Source organism: Heterodontus francisci, chromosome 4 (genome assembly GCF_036365525.1).
Source record: "Heterodontus francisci isolate sHetFra1 chromosome 4, sHetFra1.hap1, whole genome shotgun sequence".
Classification (NCBI taxonomy): Eukaryota; Metazoa; Chordata; class Chondrichthyes; order Heterodontiformes; family Heterodontidae; genus Heterodontus; species Heterodontus francisci.
This window is the reverse complement of record NC_090374.1, coordinates 161,382,980-161,410,777: the sequence shown is the minus strand read 5'-3', so window position 1 is coordinate 161,410,777 and position 27,798 is coordinate 161,382,980. Positions and strand designations below refer to the sequence as shown.

The window sequence follows — 27,798 nt, the reverse complement described above, 5'->3', positions numbered from 1 at the left end:
GCCTATCACATTTCTTATTCCCCTTACTGTCTTTTGTTCTTGTCTTTGATCCCCCCTCCTCCGACTCCTTGCCAAGGTTTCCATTCCCCTGCCATTTTAGTTTAAACCCTCCCCAACCACTCTAGCAAATACTCCCCCTAGGACATCAGTTCCAGTCCTGCCCAGGTGTAACCCATCCAGTTTTTACTGGTCCCACCTCCCCCAGAACCGGTCCCAATGCCCCAGGAATCTAAAACCCTCCCCCTCACACCATGTCTTCAGCCATGTATTCATCTGATATATCCTGCTATTTCTACTCTGATTAACACATGGCACTGGTCGTAATCCTGAGATCACTGCCTTTGGGGTCCTACTTTTCAATTTACTTCCTAGCTCCCTATATTCTACTTTTAGGACCTCTTCGTTTTTTTTACCTATGTCGTTTGTACCAATGTGTACCACGACCACTGGCTGTTCGCCCTCCGCCTTCAGAATGTCCTGCAACTGCTCTGAGACATCTTTGAACCTAGCACCAGGGAGGCAACATACCACCCTGGAGTCTCTTTTGAGGCCACAGAAATGCCTATCTATTCCCCTTACAATTGAATCCCCTATAACTATCGCATTCCCACATTTTTTACTCCTCTCCTGTGCAGCAGAGCCAACCGTAGTGCAATGAATTGGGTTGTTGTTGCTTTCTCCTGAGAGGCCATTCCCCCCAACAGTATCCAAAGCAGTTTATCTGTTTTGCAGGGGAATAGCCACAGGAGATTCCGCCACTGCCTGCCTAGACCTCTTGCTCTGCCTGGTGGTCACTCATTCCCCTCCTGCATAGGCTCCACTCATGCCGTTCCCCCCACAGGTCCGCTCGTCTCCCGGAAGATAAGAGATTGGGCCTCTCCGGTCCCGAACCATGACCAAGGTCACCACAAAGGGTCTGAAGAACATCACATCATCAAAAATGGACTACAATCAGAGGCCATCATGCAACAATAGCTACCATATCCTGGAGCATTGACTGGTCACCACAGGGGAATGAAACCTTAGTCGTCTGACTGAGACTCAAACTTGAGGGTTTTTACCTTAATTGGAACCTTTGGGAGAGGGAGGGAGATCAGCCAAAGAAGACACTTGAAAGCCACATTCCAGCAAAAGGCTGAGAGATCGGTCCTCCTAAGGAGGAAGCCCTGCTGCCGATACTTCTTTCAACTTGCTGCAGCAGATAAATTAAAACCTGATTCTAAAAAAACAAAGTCATTCCTGACAACGCAGCGGCCCGACAATCTCATCAGAATGCTCCAAGCTGCGCACAAGTGCAAACGGTCTCCTGCGCTCAGTGAGATGTTGTGCATGTGCAGCCTACGTCTTGCCAGGACTAATTGACGCATGCTACTCTCTCCCACCCCACTGGCTGCTGTCCCCCCTCGGCCACTCAGTCCAGGCCTCAACGCTTTCTCCCCATCCTCCCTCCTCCCCACCAACCGCTTCCCCCCACTCTCCGGCTGCTCACTCTCCGCTCCTCACTTTCCCCCCCACCCCCACTTTCCAGCCGCTCGCTCCCTGCTTCCCCCGTGCCCATCCTGCTCTCCAGATGCTCGCTCCCTGCTTCCCCCCCATCCCGCTCTCCAGCCGTTCGCTCCCCACCTCCAGACGCTAGCTCCCATGCTCAATTGTTCTTCACTGCGCCACCCGAAGAAGCAAGGCGAGCCATGAGGGGTAATGGGGCGACATAGGAGCAAGTGGCTGAGAGGAGGAAAGCGGTGTGGCCTCAAGCTAACGGCTGGAAGGGGGGGTGAATGGGGAGCGAGCGGCCACAGAGCGGGGCGGGGAGGGCAGGCCCGAGAAATGAGGAGCGGGGAACAATTAGCTGAAGGGAAGTGGGACAGCAGTGGCGAGGTCTGGATTAAGCGGCTGAGGCAGGGGTGAAATGTCAAGGCTGTAGAAAGCGTGAATGTGTGGATTGGGAGAATGGAAAATTGTGGAATGGAGGGGAGGTGGGACATAAATTCAAAGTTATTTCCTCCATAAACTTCACCATGTAAATGTTGACTTTACTGACTATAGAAAGTTGCTTTACATTCCTAATTGCAATGGCTGTATCATACCAGTGTTCTGTCTTGTTTTTCTGTGATAAATTGAGCAGTGCCATCTTTAATCCTGGCAGCTACCTGAACATCACAGACAGTGACATTTCAGTGGAAAAGGCTGCATTTGCGCATGTGCTAGTACTGCGCCACCTAGTGGTTGCATTGCCAGCAAACAGAGCCTTAAAAGAAAGCTCCCCGCCTGCAGAAATAAACTAGGAATTTCCATCACCAAATCCGGACTAAAATTTTAATCACTGGAAATCTAATACACCTCAGCAAATCCAAGACTGAAAATATCCAGGCCTGCCCATTTGAAAAGACTTTCATCCTGGGAAGATTCAATAGGTTTCTGTAAACTACTAATTCTTACACCACTTCAAACTTTAACTGCAAAATTACCCTTTTCCTTCTATCTTACTATCCTTATGTGTGCATGTGTATGTGAATACATGGGTGGGTGAAGTTTGCGAACAATTTGGGTTTGCTGTTTAAATGAAAATTTAACCTTCCTTTGCTGTCAGTTTATCGGCAAAGAAGGTACTCAGGGGCTAAACACCTTTTTTTTTAATAGTGTCTCTGGTCAGTTGGGAGGTGAAAAGTGGAAATTACCCACACCATTTCTCCATTTGTCCATAACACTATTTTCAGCAAAACAGATCTCACTGAAAAATGTCACACCTTGGAAGCATCATTCAGGCCATAGATGTATGAGCACATCCCAAAATTGTCACTTTCCCCCATTCACTAGACCCCCCTGGAATATATGTCACCGAGTACACACTCTGGGCAATTGGACTTTGGATGTGATAGCTCTTTCCTGTGTGTCATGATCACTCACATTACCAATACCCAGCCCTTGATCTACAGTATTCTGTTCAAGACCTTTATTACAAAATGCATGAGCACTTGACGTAAAAGATGCTTTGTTTACTTCAAAGAGCTGCTCAGGGTCTGAGATTTTGTAATTAATTTTGCTTGATCATGAGGAATGAACCTGAACAGTTTGATTGCCATGTTTGATAAGTACTGTCTTAAATCACAACCGATTACCTTGCCAGGGTCTTCCATTCCCTATGACCCTCTCTTTCATAATACATCGAATCTCCTGAATTAAATTCTGTCTCAGATAATCTTATACAATGCCTCACTCAGTGCTCTCGGAATTTTCTCCAAGACTTCAGCCTTGATGCAAGCCTCTCTCCCTGCATATAAAGCATTCAAACATGCATAAGAAAATAGGTGTTTTGTAGTACCTTCTAGAGCAGGAGTACTATTGCACAGCACAGAAGGCATTTTGGGATTTCATCCATAGATTAATACAGAGGGAATATGCACTCCAAGCACCTGGAGTGATTTCTTTGCATGAACCACCTATCCCAGAGCAGTTGTCAACTGGCAGTCTGGTTGATCAGCTAAAATCTTATGCACCATTTCATCAATCACCACATAATTGCTTTCACATACTCCATTGCTAAAAGGACTCACAGCTGCGGTATTCATGACCATGATGTTCATGTTTTTACACATGTCTCTGGACTCGTCATTGGCAAATTCCCTTCCACTACAAGTCAGAAACTTTGCTGGTGCCCATGTCCATTCCCTATCTATTTTTTCATGATTGTGTCTACAACAGCCCTTTTGTCATTACAAATTATTAGTGTAGAAAGACTAAATCTGGTCACCAAGTCTACAAAATGTAGAAGGAAAATATTTCTGTCTTTCTCCCACATATTAAGATCCATTGTGACTACCTTGTTAAAGTCATGTGTCAAAGAAAGGCTTACAATAGGACATGGTGGTGTCCTCCATTATTTTCTACAGATTTCAGACCTCTCACTCATCTTTTCTATTAGGTCTCGTATACTCTCTATCAACAATACCTGCATCTTTTAGCAGGATTTTTAACCTTTGACAAGTGTTGTTTTTATTCATTCATGGGATGTGAGCATTGCTGTCAATGCCAGCATTTATTGCCCATCCCTAATTATCTTTGAGAAGGTGGTGGTCAGCCACCTTCTTGAATTGCTGCAATCTATGTGGTGTAGGTACACCCACAGTGCTGGTAGGCAGGTAGTTTTGACCCAATGACAGTGAAGGAGCAGCAATATATTTCCAGGTGAGGATAGTGTGTGACTTGAAGGGGAGCTTGCAGGTGGTGGTGTTCCCTTGCATCTGCTGCCCTTGTTCTTCTAGGTGGTAGAGGTCACAGGTTTGGAAGGTGCTGTCAAAGGAGCCTTGGCGAGTTGCTGCAATGCATCTTGTAAATGGTACACACTGCTGCCAAAGAGCGCTGGTGGTGGATGGGGTGCCAATCAAGCAGCCTGCTTTATCCTGGACGGTGGCGAGCTTCTTGAGTGTTGTTGAATCTGTACTCATGCAGGCAAGTGGAGAGTATTCCATCACACTCCTGACTTCTGCCTTGTAGTTGATGGACAGGCTTTGGGGAATCAGGCGATAAGTTACTCATCACGGAATTCCCAGCCTCTGACCTGCTCTTGTAGCCACGGTATTTATATGGCTGCCCCAATTAAGTTTCTAGTCAATGTTAACCCCCAGAATATTGAAGGTGGGAAATTCAGCACTGGTATTGCTCTTGAATGTCAAGGAGTGATGGTTGGATAGTTGGAGATGGTTATTACCTGACACTTGCATGGTGCAAATGTTACTTGCCACTTATCAGCCCAAGTCTGAATGTTGTCCAGGTCTTGCTGCATATAGACACGGACTGCTTCAGTATCTGAGGAGTCAAGAATGGTGCTGAATATTGTGCAATCATCAGCAAACATCCCCACTTCTAACCGTACGATGGAGGATAAGTCATTGATGAAGCAGCTGAAATGGTTGAGTGTAGGACACTACCTTGAGGAACACCCGCAATGACGTCCTGGCACCAAGATTATTGGCCTCCAGAAACCACAACCATCTTCCATTGTGCTAAGTATAACGCCAATCAGTGGAAAATTTCCCCAGATCCCCATTGACTTCAATTTTGCTCGGGCTGCTTAATGCCACACTCAGTAAATTCTGCCTTGATACCAAGGGCTGTCACTCTCACTTCATCTCTTGAATTCGGCTTTTTTGTCCATGTTTGGACCAAGGCTGTAATGGGGTCTGGAGCCGAGTGGTATTCAACATGGAGGAGCACTGATTCATCAGCTGAGGGAGGGCGGTAGGTGGTGATTAACAGAAGGCGACCTTGCTTATGTTGACCTGATGCCATGAGACTTCATGGGTTCTGGAGTCAATGTTGAGGAATCCAAGAAGCACTCCCTCCTGACCACCTCTGCTGCATCAGTCCTGCCGGTGGACAGAACATACCTAAGGTTGGTGATGGAGGAGTCTGGGTCATTGGCTGTAAGGTATGATTTGGTGAGTTTGACTATGTCAGGCTGTTGCTTGGCTAGTCTGTAGGACAGCTCCCCAAATTTTGGCACAAGTTTCCAGATGTTAGTGAAGAAGACTTTTCAGGGGCGACTGGGCAGGTTGTGCCTTTCTCGTTTCCAGTTCCTTGGTCAATGCTGTGTAGTCCACCTGGCTTTATTCTCATTCAACTTTTCTGTCATTGTTTCATGCAATTAGGTGGCTTGCTGGGCCATCTCAGAGGGCAGTTAAGAGTCAACCACATTCCTGTGGGTCTGGAGTCACATGTAGGCCAGACCGGATAAGGACAGCTGATTTCCTTCCCTAAAGGACATGAGTGAACCAGATGGGATTTTATGATTGGTAGTTTCATGATTATGATCACTGAAACCAGCTTTCCAGATTACTTGAATTTAAATTCCCCCAACTGCTATGTTGGGATTTGAATCCATGTCTCCAGAACATTAGTCTGAGCCACTAGATTACTAATCCAGTAATATCACCACTATTCTACTCTACACTAGAGTGAGAAAATTGTCTATGCAACTTTAAAACATTGCTTTTTTACTCTCTGATTCTCATCATCTGATGCTGTTAACACTTGTCTAACACTCAGAAAACCTGTCCGATTGGTTCTTGTTATGATTATAGCAAGTAAGTAATCAAACATCTTCTGAATTCACCAGTACATCTACTTTAAGAGAAAATGAAACCTTTTGTGGTCAAACAAGGAGAGGGAAAAGAGGAAAACCCTTCAGCCCCTCCTCACTTGACTGTAACACATGCATTATGTGGATTTCCAGAAGTGTGCTGAATATCAGTGGAAGACAATCCTCACTTCCTTGCGTGGAGACACCAATCTCACCATCCCCACAACTGAGCATCTGCCCTGGGTCCCCGCCAACTCCAGTGCTTCACTCACAACTGCTCAGAGAGGCTGTATGTCAGCAATTACTCAGCCTGCCACAAGGTCTTCCTGTTGTTATGGGCCCCATACTTCACAAGAAGAGCTACAGGACAGGTATGCAAGTGGCAGCCCCACATCACCTCGTTGCCTGCTGGGCTTTCCTATCTGCATGTCAGCTCTCAGGGGAGGTAATGGGGGTGAGCTGTAAAAGAAGGTGGCCTGTGGCCAAGATGGTGCTATGCATCTGGCAAGATGTTTTGATTCTATCCCCCTTTTCCAGTGACTTTGTAGCGTCTCCCTCCCCATGTCCCACACCGTCCTGTGTAATCACATACGATCCCCAAAAAGGAGAGTGGTATGTAGCACTAACCTTAGCAGACCGAACGAGGTCATTGACTGTCTTCCTGCACTGGACCCATGTTTGGGGGGTGACCCCACAGCTGCTTACCTCCTCTGTCATCTCCATCAAGGCTTTCTTGGTCAAACAGGAGTACCTCTTCTTACCATCTCTCGGGAAGAGGACCTCCTGATTTTTTCTTGCAGTTTGGAGGAGATTCTCTAAGAAGGCATTGCTAAACAATGGAGCCACTTGATTTCTTGCCTGAGCCGTCCTGCAGTTTCCTTGACAGAGAGGTGCGGGTTCAGCAGTCACTGCAACACAAGTCTCAGCAGCAAACAATGATTGACTCTAAGGCAGCAATGAAAGTATGGCTGGCAGGGCTTTAAATATGACACCAGAGTCATCCGACACCGCATGCGGCATCTCGAATCCCACACCTGTCATGTGATTGGCCAGGCCCCGCGCCTCCATTATTATAATTGGCTGTCCGCTGTGTGATTGCGGTGGGCCGGCCACACATGTGCCGAGCGGCAACAGTGCCCACTTCCAGGTCTGCCGCCAAAAGCTGTGACGCGAACATTAAATCCAGCCTTCTGAGACACCTTAGTACAAGCCAGCAATTTAAACGCTAGCACTGATCCAGGGATCTGCAAAAAGAATTTCATCAATCTTTTATACAATCTGTTAATATTCATGATATATTCCTCCATGGAATGACCATCTGTTTTCCAAAATCTATCAAAGTCTGACCACGCCTTGTAGATATTTAACAGAAAGTTAAATTGTACCAGGAGGCATTCACACCCTTGCCGATAGAGTCTTCTGATTTGGTCAGTGGTCAGGGACAGGAGAGTGTGGATGCAGCTGAGACAGGTAAAGGGACCCACAGAGCAGGAGTGCAGGAGCTTCAGCCTTTGCGATTGTCCAACAGGGTTGAGGTTCTTTCAGCTTGTTTGAATGAGACTGGGGGCTGCAGGGTGGATGAACAACCTGACCATGGCACCATGGTACAGGAAGCCATTTAAGTGGGGAGAGCAAAAAGGAATGCAGTGGTAATAAGGGACAGTATAGTGAGGGGGATTGACACTGTTCTCTGCAGCAAAGAGCAAGAGTCCAGACGGCTGTGTTGCCTAGCCGGTGCCAGGGTTCGGGACATTTGCTCAGGGCTGGAGAGGAACTTACAGTGGGGAGGAGGAGGATCCAGTCATCGTGGTCCATGTAGGTACCAATGACATCGGCAGGACAAGGAAGGAGGTTTTGCATAGTCAGTGTGAGGAGCTAGGCACCAAATTAAGAAGCAGAACCTCAAAGGTAATAATCGCTGGATTATTATAATCTTTGGATTATTACCTGATTCATGAGAAAATTAGCATAGGGCGAATAAGAGAGGGAAGTAGAGAGAGTTTTAAACTTAATAGTGGAGGCAAGGGATCAAATTTGCGAAGATGTGGTAAATCAAAGAGTAGAGACAAGACAAGAGAGAAAGGTATTAATATGGCAAATGATAAACAGACCATGACAGGAAGGGATAGAGAGCACAAATCTAAGAGTAAATCAGCAGTCAAGGTTAGATGTTACAAAAATAATAAAAGAACAAAACTAAAGGCTCTGTATCTGAATGTACATTGCATTCGAAACAAAACAGATGAACTGATAGCGCAAATAGAAATAAATAAGTACAATCTGATAGACATTACAAAGACATGGCTGCAGAATGATATAGATTTGGACCCGAATATTAGAGTCATAGAGTCATACACCACAGAAACAGGCCCTTTGGCCCAATACGTCTGTGCCGACCATCAAGCACCCGTCCAATCTAATCCTATTTTCCCGCACTTGGCCCGTAGCCTTGTATGCTATGGCATTTCAAGTGTTCATCTAAATATTTCTGAAATGTTGTGAGGGTTCCTGCCTCTACCACTAACTTCAGGCAGTGTGTTCCAGATTCCAGCCACCCTCTGGGTGAAATTTTCTTTCCTCAACTCCCCTCTAAACGTCCTGCCTTAAATCTATGCCCCCTGGTTATTGACCCCTCCGCTAAGGGAAAAAGTTTCTTCCTATCTATCCTATTAATGCCCCTCATAATTTTGTATACCTAATTCAAGTCCTCCCTCAGCCTTCTGTGCTCTAAGGAAAACAACCCTAGCCTATCCAGTCTCTCTTCATAGCTGAAATGCTCCAGCCCAGGCAACATCCTGGTGAATCTCCTCTGCACCCTCTCCAGTGCAATCACATCCTTCCTATAGTGTGGTAACCAGAACTGTACACAGTACTCCAGCTGTGGCCTAACCAGCGTTTTATACAGCTCTAACATACCCTCCCTGCTCTTATATTCATTCTGTGTCTCGGCTAATAAAGGCAAGTATCCCTTTTGCCTTCATAACCACCTTATCTACCTGTGCTGCTGCCTTCAGTGATCTATGGACAAGCACCCCAAGGCCCCTCTGACCCTCTGTACTCCCTAGTGTCATAACATCCATTGTATATTCCCTTGCCTTGTTAGTCCTCCCAAAGTGCATCACCTCACACTTCTCAGGATTAAATTCCATTTGCCACTGCTCCGCCCATCTTACCAGCCCATCTATATCGTCCTGTAATGTAAGACTTTCCTCCTCACTATTTACAACACCACCACTTTTCGTGTCATCTGCGAACTTACTGATCATATCTCCTATATTCACGCCTAAATCATTAATGTACACTACAAACAGCAAGGGTCCCAGCACCGATCCCTGTGGTATCCCACTGGCCACAGGCTTCCATTCGCAAAAACAACCCTCGACCATCACCCTCTACCTCCTTCCACTAAGCTAATTTTGGAATTTGCCAAATTACCCCGGATCCCATGGGCTCTTAACTTCTTAACCAATCTCGCATTTGGGACCTTATCAAAAGCCTTATTGAAGTCCATGTAGACTACATCAACTGCTTTACCCTCATCTACCCATCTGGTCACCTCCTCAAAAAAATTCAATCAAATTTGTTAGACACGATCTCCCCCTGACAAAGCCATGCTGACTATCCCTGATAAGTCCCTGCCTCTCCAAGTGGAGATTAATCCTGTCTCTCAGAATTTTTTCCAATAGTTTCCCTACCACTGATGTTAGACTCACTGGCCTGCTACCCTTCTCGAATAATGGTACCACATTCGCTGTCATCCAGTCCTCTGGTACCTCTCCTGTGGCCAGAAAGGATTTAAAAATTTGTGTCAGAGCCCCTGCTATCCCCTCTCTTGCCTCACATAACAGCCTGGGATGCATCTCATCTGGGCCTAGGGATTTATCCACCTTTAAGCCCCCTAATACAGCTAATATTTCCTCCTTTTCAATGCTAATTTGTTCAATATATCACAATCCCCCTCCCTGATCTGTACACTTACATCGTCCTTCTCCATAGTGAGCACAGATGAAAAGTAATCATTTAAAACCTCACCTATGTCCTCTGGCTCCATACAAAAATTGTCACTTTGATCCCTAATAGGCCCCACTCTTTCCCTGGTTATCCTCTTGCCCTTAATATACTTATAAGATGCCTTGGAATTTTCCTTTTTCTTGTCTGCCAGTGTTTTTTCATGTCCCCTCTTTGCTGTCCTAATTACTTTTTTAAGTACTCCCCTACACTTTCTATACTCCTCTAGGGCCTCTGCTGTTTTCAGCGCTCTGAATCTGCCATAAGCCTCCTTTTTTTTCCTTATCCAATCTTCTATATCCCTTGTCATCCAGAGTTCCCTGGACTTGTTGGTCCTACTCTTCACCTTTACGGGAACCTGTTGGAACTGAATCCTCATTATTTCCTTTTTGAATGACTCCCACTGGTCTGATGTAGACTTTCCTACGAGAAGCTGCTCCCAGTCCACTTTGGCCAGATTCTGTTTTATTATATTGAAATCTGCTTTCCCCCAATTCAGTACCTTTATTTCAGGTTCCTCTATGTCCTTTTCCATAACTACCTTCAATCTTAAGAGTTTTGGTCACTATCCCCGAAATGCTCCCCAACTGCCACTTCTACCACTTGTCCGACTTCATTCCCTAGGATTAAGTTCAGTGCCACTCCTCCTCTTGTCGGACTCTCTACGTGCTGGCTCAAAAAGCTCTCCTGAATGCACTTGAAGAGTTTCGTCCCCTTTAAGCCTTTTGCACTAATACTATCCCCTCTAATATAGGGGAAGATCCCTTACCATTATTACCCTATTATTTTTGCACCTCTCTGAGATTTGCCTACATATCTGCTTCTTTCTCTCTCCCTAACTGTTTGGAGGCCTGTAGTACACTCCCAGCCAAGTGTTTGCCCCTTTTTGTTTTTAAGTTCTACCCATATGGCCTCATTTGAAGAATCTTCTAAGATATCATCCCTCCTTACTGCAGTAATTGACTCCTTAATCAACAGTACAATGCCACCTCCTCTTTTACCCACTCCCCTATCACGTCTGAGGATTCTATACCCTGGGATTTTGAGCTGACAGTCCTGCCCTTCCCTCAACCATGTCTCAGTGATAGCAATAATATCATATTCCCATGTGTTAATCAATGCCATCAATTCATCTGCCTTACTAGTAAGACTCCTTGCATTAAAATAGATACAATCTAGCCTTGCATTATTTGTTTGAGCCTTGACAGGTCTAAATTTACTCTGCCCTCCAGACTGACTTAGCTTCTCTTCTATATATGATTGTACATCACCCCCTACTGTGCTTCCATTCTATATCCCATCCCCTTGACAAATTAGTTTATACCACCCACCCCCCTCCCCCCAACAGCACTAGCAAACCTCCCAGCAAGGATGTTGGTACCGTTCCAGTTCAGGTGCAACCCGTCCAACTTGTATAGATCCCACCTTCGGCAGAAACAGGCCCAGTGATCCAGGAAACTAAAGTCCTCCCTCCTGCACCATCTCTTCAGCCATGCATTCATCTGCTCTAACCTCCTATTCCTATATTCACTAGCCTGTGGCACTGAGAGAAAACCAGAGATTACAACCTTCGACCTCCTACACTTTAATCTGCTACCTAGCTCCCTAAATTCTTTTTGCAGGACCTCGTCCCTCTTTCTACCTATGTAATTGGTACCATTGTGGAGCCCGACCTTCGGCTGTGCACCCTCACCCTCCAGAATACTCTGTAACCGCTCGGTGATATCCATGACCCTTGCACCAAGGAGGCAACATACCACCCTGGAATCACGTCTTCGACCACAGAAATGCCTATCTGCTCCTCTAACCATAGAATCCCCTACCCTCTTGTTCCTTTTTCTCCATCCCAGCACAGCTGAGTCACCCATGATATTCCAGTTATGACTCTCGGTGCATTCTCCAGAGGAACCCTCTTTCCCATCGGTACTCAGAACTGAATACCAGTTAGAAAGTGGGACATCCTCTGGGGACTCCTGCAGTACCTGCCCTGACTTCTTTGTCTGTCTGGCAGCCACCCTGTCCCCACCCGCCCCACCTCCCCGGAATGTGCTTGCCGAGGCATCGGGTTGACCACGTCCTGCAACGTGCCATCCAAGTAGTCCTGCACCTTGCAGATGCGCCACAGTGACTCCAGCTGCTGCTCAAGCTCTGAAACCTGAAGCTCAAGCTTCTGCAACCGGAGACACTTTCTGCAAACATGTTCGCCAAGGTCACATGGCACGTCCACGACTTCCCACATTGCACAGGAGACGCTTGGCCAAGCTACCCTTCCATTACTTAACTTTACAATGAAAACTTGCTTGTGAAATAACTTATCAGCTATTTACAATCAGCTTTTATCCCCTGTACCTTTGAGGCTGAGAAAGAAAGAAACGAAAGAGCACCTTCCACTGCCCCCAGCCAGTGAAAATACCCACACTTCACTTACAGCCTCACTTCGTGCAAACAGCACTAGTACAGCTAGTAATTACTAATAATTTACAGGTAGCTATCCTAGGGCTTTAATTTAAAAGGAGCCTTTTTTTATTCCCATCTATCTCAGCTATCCCCAGGCAATAACAGATGTCGCCCACCGACCAATCAATGCACAGAATTTCAGTGATATCACTATTAATTTTTTTCCCACTCAATCCAAACAGAATGTGTGCAGAAACAGTCAGAGAGCCTGAACACTGTCCTGGATGTCAGGTTAGTGAAGGGCCTCAAGCCTCACTCTTTCTTTTATAGCTCTTCTCCGGCCCTGTTCCTTCCAGGTCTGCCACTGCCTGCCGCTATCCCAGACATCAATATTGAAAGATACATGGTAAGACAGAGTATAAAGGAAGTAATAATAGGAGCTTTTCAGAAAGGTACAGCAATAATCACGGGGGATTATAATCCACATACAGCCTGGAAAAATCAGATGGGCAAAGGTAGCCCATCATAGAATTCATAGAATGTTTTCAGGATAGTTTCTTCAAACAGCACATTCTGGAGCCAACCAGAGAGCAGGCTATACCTGGTATTCTGCAATGAGATAGGATTAATTGATGACCTCATAGTGAAGGCACCCTTAAGATCAGCGATCATAATATGATTGAATTTTACATGCAGTTTGAGGGAGAGAAGAATGGGTCCAAGTCTAGAATTTTAAACTTAAATAAGAGCCAGCAAAAATGCACTGGCAAATTAGGTGAAAGGATACGTCAATAGAAATGCAGTGTTAGGCATTTAAGAGGATATTTTAGAATACACAGAATAGATACATTTCAACGAGAAAGAAAAATTCCAAGGGGAGGACCCACCATCCGTGGTTAACTAAAAATGTTAAAGATAGTATCAAACTTAAAGCAAAAGTATATCATTGTGCAAAGATGGGTGGCAGGTCAGACGATTGGACAGAATATAAAGAACAGCAAAGAATGACTAAATGATTGATAAGGAGGGAAAAATTAGAGTACGAGAGAAAGCTAGCTAGAAATATAAAAATGGATATTAAGAGTTTCTATAGATATTTGAAAAAGAAGAGTTAACAAACTGAGTGTTGGTCCTATAGAAAGAGAGTCTGGGGATTTTATGATGGAAAATAAGGAGATGGCAGATGAATTAAACAGGTATTTTACATCAGTCTTCACTATAGTGGATACAAGTGACATCGCAGAAAAAGCCGTAAATCAGGAAATGGAAGGGAGGGAGGAACTCAAGAAAATTACAATCATCAGGGAAGTGGTCCTGAGCAAATTGTTGGAGCTGCGGGCTGACAAGTCCCTGGGTCCTGATAAACTTCATCCTAGAGTCTTAAAAGAAGTGGCTAGTGAGATAGTTCGTGCGCTGGCTTTAATTTTCCAAATTCCCTAGATTCGGAGAAGGTTCCATTAGATTGGAAAATAGCCAATATAACTCCTTTATTTAAAAAGGGAGGGAGAAAGAAAGCAGGAAACTACAGGCCAGTTAGCTTAACATCTGTCTTAGGGAAAACGTTAGAAACTATTATTAAAGATGTTATAGCAGGGCACTTAGAAAAATTCAAGGTAATCAGGCAGAATCAACATGGTTTTGTGAAAGAGAAATAATGTTTAGCCAATTTATTGGAGTTCTTTGAAGAAGTAACATGTGCTGTGGATAAAGGGGAACCAGTGGATGTACTGTATTTAGATTTCCAGAAGGCATTTGATAAGGTGCCACATCAAAGGTCATTGTGGAAAATAAAAGCTCATGGTGTAGGGGGTAACATATTAGCATGGATAGAAGATTGGCTAGCTTACAGGAAACAGAGAGTAGGCATAAATGGACCATTTTCTGGTTGGCAAGATGTAACGAGTGGTGTGCCACAGTGATCTGTGCATAACCTCAACTTTCTGCAATTTATATAAATGACTTGGATGAAGGGACCAAAGGTATGGTTGCTAAATTTGCTGATGACACAAAGTTAGGTGGTAAATTAAGTTGTAAAGAGGACATAAGGAGGTTACAAAGGGATTTAGATAAGTTAAGTGATTGGGCAAAGATCTGGCAAATGGATAGAATAAAAAAAGAAGCATATTATCTAAATGGTGAGAGATTGCAGAGCTCTGAGACACAGAGGGATCTGGGTGTCCTAGTGCATGAATCACAAAAGGTTAGTATGCAGGTTCAGCAAGTAATTAGGAAAGCTAATGGAATGTTATTGTTAATTGCAAGGGGAGTTGAATACAAAAGTAGGGAGGTTATGTTTCAGCTATACAGGGCATTGGTGAGACCACATCTGGAGTACTGTGTACAATATTTGTCTCCTTATTTAAGGAAGGATGCAAATGCATTGGAAGCAGTTCAGAGAAGGTTTACTAGACTAATACCTGGAATAGGCAGGTTGGCTTGTGAGGAAAAGGTTGGACAGGCTAGGCTTGTATCCATTGGAATTTAGGAGAGTAAGAGGTGACTTAATTGAAACATATATGGTCCTGAGAAGTCTTGACAGAGTGGATGTGGAAAGGATGTTTCCCTTTGTGGGAGAATCTAGAACTAGGGGTCACTATTTAAAAATAAGGGGCCAGCCATTTAAGACAGAGATGAGGAGATTTTTTTTCTCTCAGAGGGTCGTGAGTCTTTGGAATTCTCTTCCTCAAAAGGCAGTGGAAGCAGAGTCTTTAAATATTGTTAAGGTAGAGGGAGATAGATTCTTGATAAGCAAGGGAATGAAAGGTCATCAGGGGGAGGCAGGAATGTGGAGTGGTGGTTACAATCAGATCAGCCATGATCTTATTGAATAGCAGAGCAGACTCGAGGGGCCAAGTGGCCTGCTCCTGCTCCTAATTTGTATGTTTGTATGTAGATTATCTTCTTTGAAAATTGCACTCAAGAACTCTTATAGAAGGTCCCAACTTTCATCACGATCCAACTGACAGGCATACAGCTCACAAAATACCTTACCTCTGATTTTACTTCTGGTAGGCGGTGACAATGCCAAGGCCATATCTTGTTTCCTCTTTAGTAGGGACATAACCCTTGTCCACATATCCACTTTATTCTTCCACTGGTCATATGGTTCAGACTCCGAGAACATCGGAGGGTAATCATACCTCAAAAATTTACACATGCTTTCTGCCATTTGTCACAATGGCTATTAGTGTTGTAGCTTTCTGTCTGATCTTTTTTAAGTTAGTTTCCAAACTTCACCTTTCGGCAACCACTCTCTATTAACATGTTTTAGTGCAGAAAGTCAGTTGGTGAAGAATAGAACTGGAGCCAATCTTTACACACTTTTATATTTATTTACAGAGTTAATTACACATTACAAGCATACACCTCTTAAACCAACCACCACAGTTTTAATCTGTGTCTATTTATAGGGGTTCAAGTGAATCCCCACCTGAATCAATTGTCCACCACCTGCACACAATTAAATACAATTAATATACAATTAACATTGTATGAGCCTCCTGGAAGTAAGTTCAGCACATCTATCTATGGCATTTTAATGAGCTTCTTATTATTATTTTACTTCCAGATTTGGCCTCAATTACATTGCAGCGGGCAAGATGAAGACCTGCATAATGCAATCTCAACTCCAGTATTTAAAAAAATCAATCCAAAGATGAAATTTGGAGAAGTTAGAGTTGGGAACAGGGGAGAAAGAACTTTCACAATGGACTCAGGACAGTCAAATGCTGAGCCCTGCTTCAATGACAACTCCCCTGATGTGCTGTTGGGGGCTGTGAGGAACTGGAGAGTGATAGCCCTCCCCAGCAACAGAAGGCAAATATCTGCTGCTGACACAAAGAAACCATGGCTGGAGATGGTCCAAGAGGTCAGCAGCAGGCACATTATGCCATGCTCCTAGGCTCAGTGCAGGGAATAGTTTGATGACCTAAACAGGTCAGGAAAGCTGAGCACAGTTGTGCATTCACCAACATCCTGTTGTGAACATCACCCACCCCACCTCCACTCACACTGCCTCATCAAGCCTACTCCATCACAGCTTTCCTCAACCCAAGTTACCTTGCAAGTGCACTCTGCACCTCCACATTTCCATCTATACATCCGCTCACCCTCGTCCTTATGCAATGTCATGCTTCTCCCTGATAGTCACCTTCACCAAATGCACTTCAGCCAGCCGGTAAATAAATGCCATTGTAATCATTCATAGGTCTGCTCTTTTGCCTGTTGCAGGAGGAGAGCGGGAGGCACAGGCAAAAGAGAGAACCAGAGATAGTCCACCACAAATCTTGCAGCTGATGACTGCAGGGGAGAAAGGAATGGAGATCAGTGGTGTCACGGCGTTTCTTGCCATTGATGATGAGGAGCTAGGGACCTCCCAACTAACTGGTGACAGAATGAAATATAATACACACACATACTGCATGACACTCAGTCATGCTTTCAGCAGCGAGTGAAACTCTGCCAATATTAATTCATATATATTCTCTCTGATAGGACCTTCACAAGGGAAGCAGGAGTCTTGGACCTTGTGGAAATCTTCAGAAGAGCTGATTCCTCCTGAGGCCGCACTGTCAAAGAACTCCTGATTACACGCACCAGTTCAGATATGTGCATTTACTTGATTGGGTTTCTCATGCGTGTCATCTTCCATGGTTGAAACAGTTATCCCTTGTCTCCAAGCAGCCGCCTCCTAATTCTGCTTGCGAGCCCAAAAAGGTCAGGGAGCTTGGACTACCGCAGAAGCAAAGGATCATGGATAATCCCTGGGAATCTTGTGCACACCTGCAGATATATCTTTTTGTAATTGCCCACCAGCTGCACATTGATGGAGTGGAAACTCTTGCAAATGACAAATACCCCTGGTTGTTCTGTGGGTGCCTGGATTTCCGCATGTGCATAGTCGATGATGCCCTGCACCTTTGGAAAGCTAGCCAGAGATGCAAACCCAACTGCCTACTCATTTTAACTCGCATCATTGCAGGTGAAGTTCAGATAATTGCCAACCCTAGCAAATTAGCAATCAGATACCTGCTTTATGCATTTCCGCAGCATTGACAGGGAGATCTTGTATATGTCTCCAGCAGAACCCTGGAATGATCCGGAGGCAAAATAGCTCAGGATGGAGAGCACTTTGTTAGTCATTGGTAACACATGGTCAATGGACTCAGCAGGGAGCAGGTCTTATTCGAAGAGGCTGCAGATATTTGTCACTGACATTGTCAACCTGAGCCTCTAAAGCACTGCTGTTTCAACATGTCAAGGTGTGAAGGAATCCGCCTATAGTGAGGGGTTATGAGGTGAAAAGAGTTACTTTCCTATGAAGGAGGGATTTTTAAAAAATAAAAAGGGTTCAACTTCCTAAAAGGTAAAAAAAAAGTTAATTTCTATAATACTAAATGGACATGCCTCTGTATGAAAAAGTTTGCCTCATCTTAGAACCATAAAAGGCAGCTTTTGATAAGAGGGATTCACTCTTAATGTCACCAACCTTACCACACAGTAAAAGATTGATAACATACGGCTGGATTTTAAAGGCTTTCCGACGCTGGGAACAGTGGCAGGGGTGGGGACGGAGGGGGTGAAGATAGCAACGGAGGAGACCCGCCACCGACCACGACACTGGTAGGCCCCGTCCCGATCTCGGAGGCAGCAGCGAGGTCTCGTGGTGGCCACCCAGCCACTAGGTGACAGGACTCGCATTATAATATGCAAATGGCTATTTACCTTTCATTAATATGCAGTCTGCAGCAATTCTGCCAGCAGGTTGGGATTTTCATTTCGGCGGCCGTCAATGTCGCGCCTTGGAATCCCCGTTCGTGGAAATGACGCGTGACACCTGTGGGGAGGGGGGAGGAAGTGATGTTCTCAGTGCGGGAGAGGGAGATCAGGGTCAAACTCTTCAGATTGGTTGGGGGGGGTGATTGGAAGAGGTTGAGGGTTAAGGTTTCTGAACTTCAGGGGTGGAAGGTCACTTCATTAAGGTAAGTATATTGGGGAGTGAGCGGGCAAAGAATTTAATGTGTGGCTATTGGGGGGTGTAAGAGAGGATGGAAAACATTTTCAATTACTTTTATTGATGTGAGATATTATTTTCGTTTAAAAATTGAAATGGTCATTTAGGGTTCTAAGCCCTTTAAAATTGGCACCAGCGCCTGCACATTGATGCCAGACACCGTTGCCGGGGATACCTCACACGCCCCCTCCACGTCATCAGTGGGGCGGGCAGCCGCCCCAGCTATGCTAATCAGCCGTTGCATTTGAAATCGCGGCGGCTTCGCGACATGCGCCCCATGTGTGTGTGCCGCAAATGTTTCTGCCCCCCGCCTATTTCGGTACTGGACTTTTAAAATGCAGCCCATAGTTTTGCAAACTGTTACAAAAGCTACCACAGTGTAATATTTTATAAGATGGTTTTATGCTAATAGCCCTAAACCACAGTGAACTGAATTTTTGACAAAGCTAACCAAACACAGAAAACTGGATTATAATTTTGAAACACAGTTAGATGACAAATGAAAATTTAACTATCTCAAGTCTCACAGCTTGGCTTCCTCAGAAATCAAAGAGGCTCGGACCTTACTTCGAAATTAATAATTATAGAACCTTTCTTAGGAATCAAAGAGGATGAACCTTACCTAGAAATTAATAGTCATACAGTCTTATTTGGGAAATAAAGTGGGATGAACTTACTTGCAGTTGCGGTAACACCCCCATACATAAGAAACTTGAAGACAGTATAAATATAGGAAGCACACATTGGATTTTTAGATTAAGTGGACGCGCTTGTTATGCAGCACTTTAGAAGTCCATGTACACCACATCAACCGCATTACCCTCAATAACCTTCTCTCTCACCTCATCAAAAAAAACTTAAGCAAGTTAGTTAAACACGATTTACTGTCTCTCATGGTAAAGGTACAACTATTGGAGTGAGGCGGTGATAGTTCTCCCCTTAACTAGGACAGAACTAACTCTGTAGTCTTCTACTTGGGGATTTAAGGTAAATGTTACTTTAATAATTGATGGATATCCTCTTAAGATATTTTACGGTAACAATATTTGGGTTTAAAAATTGGATTCTCTACTTTCTATCTTTTCCTAGAACTATTAACATTGCGATTGACTGTCTCACCGACTGTGAATTGCATGTTTGATTCTTTAATAAACTTTTATATCATTTAGAATTTATACTGTCTCACATAGTCTTCTGTATCGCAACTTGTGAACCTATCACCGTACGGTCTTTGATGGGAGATACAATACGGAGGAGAGGTTCCTGGACCCTCATAATATTCCGGTTATTATAATTTGACTGAAACTTGTTAAAAAGGCTATCTAGAAGACGGTAATATTCTCAGCTGGTTCCTTTCCTTTAGAGAGAGTTAGATCAGTTCTTCAGACACATTCAGTGTCATTAGGATCTGAATTTGCAACCTTAATTTCAGACTGATCATCTGAGAAGTACACCTGATCCAGGATTGCCCCAAAAAGGGGTTAGGATCATAATCCACCACACAGGAAACTCAACCTCTATATGTACACCCTGTGTCATGGGTAGTGCCTCCTATGAGCTGCACCCCTCTGCTGCTCCCCTCCCCTTTCTGCAGGTCTCTCAATAGCAGCCTGTTGCTGCTGCTGATGGTCCTATTGCTCTTCATCTGTGGTTCAACCGAAGACAGCCAAGCGCTACTCATTCTGATCAGTCTGTGATAGCATCCAAAGTGTAGAAAGTTAGCTCTCACCAAAAGCACTGTGAACAAATCTTTGCCCACTAGCAGGTAAGAAAGCAGCTATGAGTACTGAGTATTTATTGAAGTATTGACAGGAGGAGAGATCTGGGCGTACAGGTCCACAGGTCACTGAAAGTGGCAACGCAGGTGGATAAGGTAGTCAAGAAGGCATACGGCATGCTTGCCTTCATCGGTCGGGGCATAGAGTATAAAAATTGGCAAGTCATGCTGCAGCTGTACAGAACTTTAGTTAGGCCACACTTAGAGTATTGTGTGGAATTCTGGTCGCCACACTACCAGAAGGACGTGGAGGTTTTGGAGAGGGTACAGAAGAGGTTTACCAGGATGTTGCCTGGTCTGGAGGGCATTAGCTATGAGGAGAGGTTGGATAAACTCGGATTATTTTCACTGGAACAACGGAGGTGGAGGGGCGACATGATAGAGGTTTACAAAGTTATGAGCAGCATGGACAGAGTGGATAGTCAGAAGCTTTTTCCCAGGGTGGAAGAGTCAGTTACTAGGGGACATAGGTTTAAGGTGCGAGGGGCAAAGTTTAGAGGGGATGTGCGAGGCAAGTTCTTTATACAAAGGGTGGTGAGTGCCTGGAACTTGCTGCTGGGGGAGGTGGTGGAAGCAGGTACGATAGCGACGTTTAAGAGGCATCTGGACAAATACATGAATAGGATGGGAATAGAGGGATATGGTCCCTGGAAGTGCAGAAGGTTTTAGTTTAGGCAGGCATCAAGATCTTTGTTCTTTGTTCTTTGTATTTTGCATGAGTTTGATTCTGCTCCTTGAATTGCTGTTGTGCTCGCACCTTGCTTTTACAGACAAGTTTCAGGAAGACTAGGAAACCCATGAATGTGCTGTTAAATTTAAAATTCTGTTGAAATATCACTCCAATTGAGGGATTACCAGATATTACTATGTAACTCACCTCTCCTGAGGGTATAAGCAGCCTAGTGCATCCAAATTAAATGCGGAAGCAGGCAGGTTGGAGCCGGCTTCCTGAAGAGCTTACATTTTTCCAGGCTTTAATCTCCCCAACTGCGCCCAAACCCATCAGCACCTCCAGGTTAAACTTCCCCCCACTAACTCTATTTCTCCTCCACAGATGCAGCTGAGCATTTCCAAATGTTTTTGTTTTTATTTGGGATTTCTAGCATTTGTGGGGGTTTTTTTTGCTTTTGTATTAGGAACACCAGGCACTGGGCATTCCCTGGCCGCAAGCCCTCTTGTTTGGGGTGGAGAGCAGGTGAGCAGAAGTTCCTGTGTCTGGATCCCAGCCTAATTTACAGCAGCAGTGCACCAGAGGACTGTGGATTTTCAACTCTAGTATTACAATTTTCTCTCTTTGTCTGCTGATGACACTGAATTACACTGGGATAAGATTCCACAGGCAATTACAGTCATCTTAACTTCCAATAACTTGCCTAAGTGACATACTTGGCAACAACACTCAAGAAGCTCAAACATGGACGCATATTAGCTGAGCATGATTGTGTCTGCACTCAACATTCACATCTGCTCACCTCCAGCAATAGTTGGTAGATAGCAACCAGGAATGGAAACTTTGGCTGATTGTTCTTTTCACCTCCATAGCTTCAGGGCACAGTGGCAAATTATAGTGCACCCTGAATCCTACTGTAACTGAATGGTAGCTTTCTTGTTCTGAGTCAAAAGGTTGTGGGTTTAAGTCTTACTCCAGAGCCTTAAGTGCATAATCTAAGGCAGATACTTCAGTGCAGGACTAAGTGAGTGCTGCAATGTTTGAGGTTCTGTCTTTTAGATGAATTGTTAAATTGAAGCCCTGTCTGCCCACTCAGGCATCCATAAAAGATCCCAAAGCACTATTTGAAGAAGAGCAGGGGAGTTCTCTCTCATGTCTTGGTCAATATTTATCCAATCAAAAGCAGTAAAACTGACTATCTGGTTATTATCACATTGCTGATTGTGGGGCCTTGCTGTGCATAAATTGTCCTTCGTGTTTCCTATATTGCAGCAGCAACTACACTTCAAAAAGAACTTCATTGGCTGTAAAGTGTTTTGCAATGTCCACAATTGTGAAAGCCCCAATACAAATGGAAGTAATTTATTTTCTCCTTCTATGACTGAAATCAGATAATGCAACAGGAGCTTAGTATTAGACCCAAGACCATTCTGTCCTTTTCACTAAATACCATAGTAGCCTGATGCATTTACCCACTAAACACCACCAGAAATGAATATAATTTGATCACAGCTTTTTGTGTAATTGTTTTGTATATTTTTTGCATTAGTTTGCTGGCCTACTTAGTATCAGTGGGTGAAATTTTATCCATGTCGCGTCTTTTCCAACAGTGGAACTGGAAGTGGGTGGCACTTCACTCCCTCCCTTCTTTGTCGGTTCCCACGCGATTATAATTGAAAATCAAAGGGCTGGCAGGGCACAGAAGACACTTGCGATATGCAGCAGGGAACGTTTTTCATTGGTGGATCCGCAATATTCAGCGAAGCATCACTCATGGCAGGGCTATAAATAATCCTTCAGTACAATTATGGAGGCTCATCAGTGCTGCCATTTGTCTTTAAGGAGAGTATTCTACATTTTTTCCCTTTAACTTAGTGTAATATTTTATCTGCCCTCACCCGTCTTTACACCTTTTTTTTATTCATTCATGGGATGTGGACGTCATTGGCTAGGCCAGTATTTTATTGCCCATCCCTAATTGCCCTTGAGAAGATGGTGGTGAGCTGCCTTCTTGAAGTGCGGCAGTCCATGTGAGGTAGGTATACCCACAGTGCTGTTAGGAAGGGAGTTCCAGGATTTTGACCCAGCGACAGTGAAGGAACGGCGATATAGTTCCAAGTCAGGATGGTGTGTGACTTGGAGGGGAACTTGCAGGTGGTAGTGTTCCCATGCATTTGCTGCCCTTGCCCTTCTAGTTGGTAGAGGTCGCGGGTTTGGAAGGTGCTGTTTAAGGAGTCTTGGTGCATTGCTGCAGTGCATCTTGTAGATGGTACTCACTGCTGGCACTGTGCATCGGTGGTGGAGGGAGTGAATGTTTGTAGATGGGGTGCCAGTCATGTGGGCTGCTTTGTCCTGGATGGTGTCGAGCTTCTTGAGTGTTGTTGGAGCTGCACCCATCCAGGCAAGTAGAGAGTATGCCATCATACTCTTGACTTGTGCCTTGTAGATGGTGGGCAGGCTTTGAGGAGTCAGGAGGTGAGTTACTCGCCACAGGATTCCTAGCCTCTGACCTGCTCTTGTAGCCATGGTATTTATATGGCTACTCTAGTTCAGTTTCTGGTCAATGGTAGCCACTAGGATGTTGATAGTGGGGGATTCAACGATGGTAATGCCATTGAATGTCAAGGGGAGATGGTTAGATTCTCTCTTGTTGGAGATGGTCATTGCCTGGCACTTGTGTGGCGTGAATGTTACTTGCCGCTTTTCAGCCCAAGCCTGGATACTGTCCAGGTCTTGATGCATTTCTACATGGACTGCTTCAGTATCTGAGGGGTCGCGAATAGTGCTGAACATTTTGCAATCATCAGCGAACATCCCCACTTCTGACCTTATGATTGAAGGAAGGTCATTGGTGAAGCAGTTGAAGATTGTTGGGCCCAGGACACTACCCTGAGGAACTCCTGCAGTGATGTCCTGGAGCTCAGATGATTGAACTCCAAAAACCACAACCATCTTCCTCTCCAACACCATCACCTTTGTAACTGTTTGGTTTATTTCATCACCAATGTCACCATGTCTTCGATTAGGCAGAGACTAGCCCCACAGTTCAATGATGCCTCCTTGCAGGTTATCCTCCAGGCCGTCAGAGAAAGGCAGAAGGTCCTCTTCCCTGCAGAAAGCAATAGAAGACCTTCCTGCCTGAGCAAGGTGGCCTGGATGGAGGTGGCAGAGGAAGTGTTGAACTGTGAGGTTCAAAGTAGAACCTGGGTGCAGTGTAGGAAATGATTCAACCACCTGCTCAGATCTGCGAGGGTGTGATATGCTGCCCAATCTTAATAAATGATATCTCATGGGATCCTCAAAATTTTATATCTGTCAGTGGGCATCTATGCCAGGCGGTTGAATGAGTGATCAACCTTGGTGCCACATAGCAATTGTGGCCAGAGAATGTAGAAGTCTGGAGTCTGGTTGCGCTTGGATGCAGTGTACATCTGACAGGCCAGAATGTGTGATGGGAATGCAGGCAAGAAAAGGGGCGTTAGGCATCACTTACATGTCATTAACTCAGTACTTTCTCTGCGGACATACAGACCCACAATCAGCAAGAGTGCACCAAGACAGGTGGTGGATTTTCAGATCTAAGGCTCGTGACCCCAGCAGAGGAGGAGGCAGTCGAGACAGGAGGAGAGGATGGAGGACAAGCCATTGTGGACGGCGAGGCCAGATCAATTAGGGGTAAGGATAAAGACCAAACTTACTGTTGCTGCCATATGGACACACAGGAGAATCGAGTCATAAAGTGATGCTCTCGTGCTGTGATGATGCTTAATTTGGTTTTGATGGTTTTCCACTGCAGGTGCCCCCAGATGTATAACAAAGACAATCTGTTGACTCAGCCTCTGGAGACAATCATACCAATGCCCCAGAGGGTGCAGCGTCACCTCTCGATTCGGCATCTTCCACCAGCGTAGTCACCTCCACTGGGTGGGAGTGGGGGGTTGCACGTAGAATCAGAGTTGCAGCCTGACGGTCGCAGTACAGACATGTCCCAACAGCTGAGCAAGAATGTTACAGCTGGATCCTCTGACATTTCTGTGGACCAGGCCCCTGCTGAGTCCTATGCTGATGATGCTCCTTTGGTCGAGGCCATAAGAAACCTGCTGTAAATGCAGTGAACGTTTTGGGAACATATGTTGGAGATGCCTGAGGTCATGTGTGGCTTTGTGTGAGCAATGGAGGACTACATGCAAGCCATGACATCTGCCATGTCCCAGGCATATGAGTGTATAACTTCCTCCATGGAAAGGATAGCGACTGCCATGAAGGACCAGGTTGAGCACTTGACCCATCGCTGTTGCCATGAGCTCCATGCAGCACAATCTAATTGAGAGGGGGATGAAGTACCTGAGCTTCCCTCTGGGTGCCCCTTCCCCTCAAGGAGACAGGCATGTGCCATCAGGCACCCAATGGAGGAGCAGCACATGCCAGCTGCCCGGGGCCTTCCTCTCAGGACACTCCCTGGGTCAGCGGTCTCTCCTCTTCCCCCACGACATTGACCCCCTTACCTCCATCAAGCCAGGCCAAGGGGAATAATCCTGCACCATTGCTGGTGACCCCCAGTAAGATGGAGTCCTCAAGGCCCCATACCTCCAGAGGACGCCTGCCATGGTCATCCACGGCAATGGGGCAGCGCAATGAGCAGACTGCCCCTAACTCAGCTGTTAATGCCGGGGTTGCACCAAGATGTAGTGGAAGGATGCATAAACGTAAGAAATAATGAGCACGACGGTGGCATGTGTGTTCAAATTACCAAGATTATATTTTCATAGCCTCCTCCTCAGGCTGATCCAAATCATCCTCATCGGAGGAGGATTGCTGCTCCTCTCACTCCTCTTGCTGCAAAATATGGCTGCGTTGCATTGCCAGGTTGTGCAGCGCACAGCAGACTATGACTATTTGTGACACCCTCTGTGGCGTGTACTTTAGAGCCCCTCCACACGGGTCAAGGCAGTGGAAGTGCATTGTCAGTACGCCAGTGGTGTGTTTGATAATGGCTCTGGTGGAGGTCTGAGCTGTATTGTATGGATCTTCAGCTGCTCTGTGGGGATGCCTCACTGGTACCATTAACCATATCCAAAGTGGGTAACCTTTGCTACCTAGGATCCAGCCATCAACTTGGACTGGTGCATCAAACATTTCTGCGAATTGTGAATTTTGCAAAATGTTTGCATCGTGACAGCTCCCTGGGAAACGAGCACAGACCTGCATGATTTTTCGCCTGTGATCGCAAACCAGTTGGACATTCAAAGAGTGAAAGTCTTTGTGATTCACAAATGCAGTAGGCTGGTCCCAGGGAGCACTTAAGGCCACATGAGTGCAGTCGATTACCCCTTGCACTCTTGGGAAATGAGCGATGGCGCCGAAGGCCGCTGACCTTGCTTCTTGGCAGTCCTTGTCTATTGATAAATAGATGAAATCGTTGGCAAGACGGAATAGGTCATTGGGTCACCTCCTTTGTGCACCTGTGAGTGGCAGCCTGTGAGATGTATGGTTGCAGGTCCTGCTGAATGATCCCACAAACTCAGTAACCATTTCCTGTGACATCCTCAGACGTCTCTGGCATTGCCTTTCCAACATCTGAAGGTAGTTAGTCCTTGTCCTGAGGACGTCTGCTATGATGTTGTCCCTGGATGGTATCATTCTGAGCAGCCGTCCCCTCTTGTGCTGACTGCTGCTGGCATTGTGGCTTCAGCCATTGAGCGGCGGGAGCCCTCCTCCCAAGGTTGCAAAAGTATTGGGTGTATGAGACCCATGTCATTGCAGCTTTATAACTGTTTGAATGAGACGAGCATTGAAACATGTTTAACCATGATTTTCAAACACTGAACTCATGAGTAGAGAGGTTCTGTGCACCTTCCATTGTGCACAGTAACAACTCCACCAACTGAGCTCTGACCCCCTCACACTTTGATCTACACTCCTTGCATGCCCACGTGAGTTTTCATCTCCTTTTGCAAAATGGTGTCTGTCCGGTTTGAGATAAGATCCTCCGCCATCCACTCTCCCCCTGCCGCCTACCAGCTTGCCCCAATCACCCTTGACCCACCCAACATTACCTTGCATCTTCCCTCTGTGACCCTTGAACCTCCCCCCATTACACTGGACCATGTAATTATCGACATCTACATGCCCCCGTGCCTACACCCATCCCCATCAAAATGCCCACTCTCACCCTCGGTCCTTAATGTAGTTGTTCAATTACGTCCCCCACACTATGAGGCCTTCCAATACCCAAACATGACTCTGGACCTGCCCCGTTATCTAATCACACTGCCCCCGTGACTGTGACCATTCCCTGCACCAGCCAGCACCCTGAATTCACCCCACAGGACACAAACATCGACATGGACTCCTCCCTTTAGGTCCATCATGCACCTCACCTTCATTATCTGCTCCAACACCACCCCCTCCCCCACCACCACTACTGACACTACACCCAGAACACTAGGCCCTTCCCTCCTCCGCACCTCTAGGCACCGAAGCCCCACCCTCTTCTTTCCCTTGTTTCCCTCCTACGCAGCTAAAAGCAAAACCCTCTGCCTTCCCTGGGTTCCCTCCCACACACCTCCAGGCACCAGAACTCCACCCTCTCAAACACATCCCCAACACAATTCGCTATTGGTGGTCCTGAGCCTGGAGCCAAACATCCATTTCAATGTTGCCCTCCCTTGTGCCAAAAAGTTCAAGAACGGAAACCACTGACCTCAGACTCAACTGCACAAGGTCGACTGGTGCACGCTACCTTTAAATGAACGTGAACAGGGTGCCACATATTCTCATGTGCCGCTGACTGAATCTGGCAGGTAGGACCTGATTTCAATTAATTATAAGTAATGAGTACTCATGTATGCAAATAT

The 27,798-nt window shown here is 45.5% G+C and overlaps 1 protein-coding gene across 1 annotated transcript in view; it reads right to left on the bottom strand.

The window, feature by feature from the left end:
• The window catches only part of LOC137368742 (trans-2,3-enoyl-CoA reductase-like), a 202,532-nt gene that overhangs the window by 144,612 nt on the left and 30,122 nt on the right, over positions 1-27,798 (bottom strand). The gene's annotated exons all lie outside the window — the stretch shown is intronic.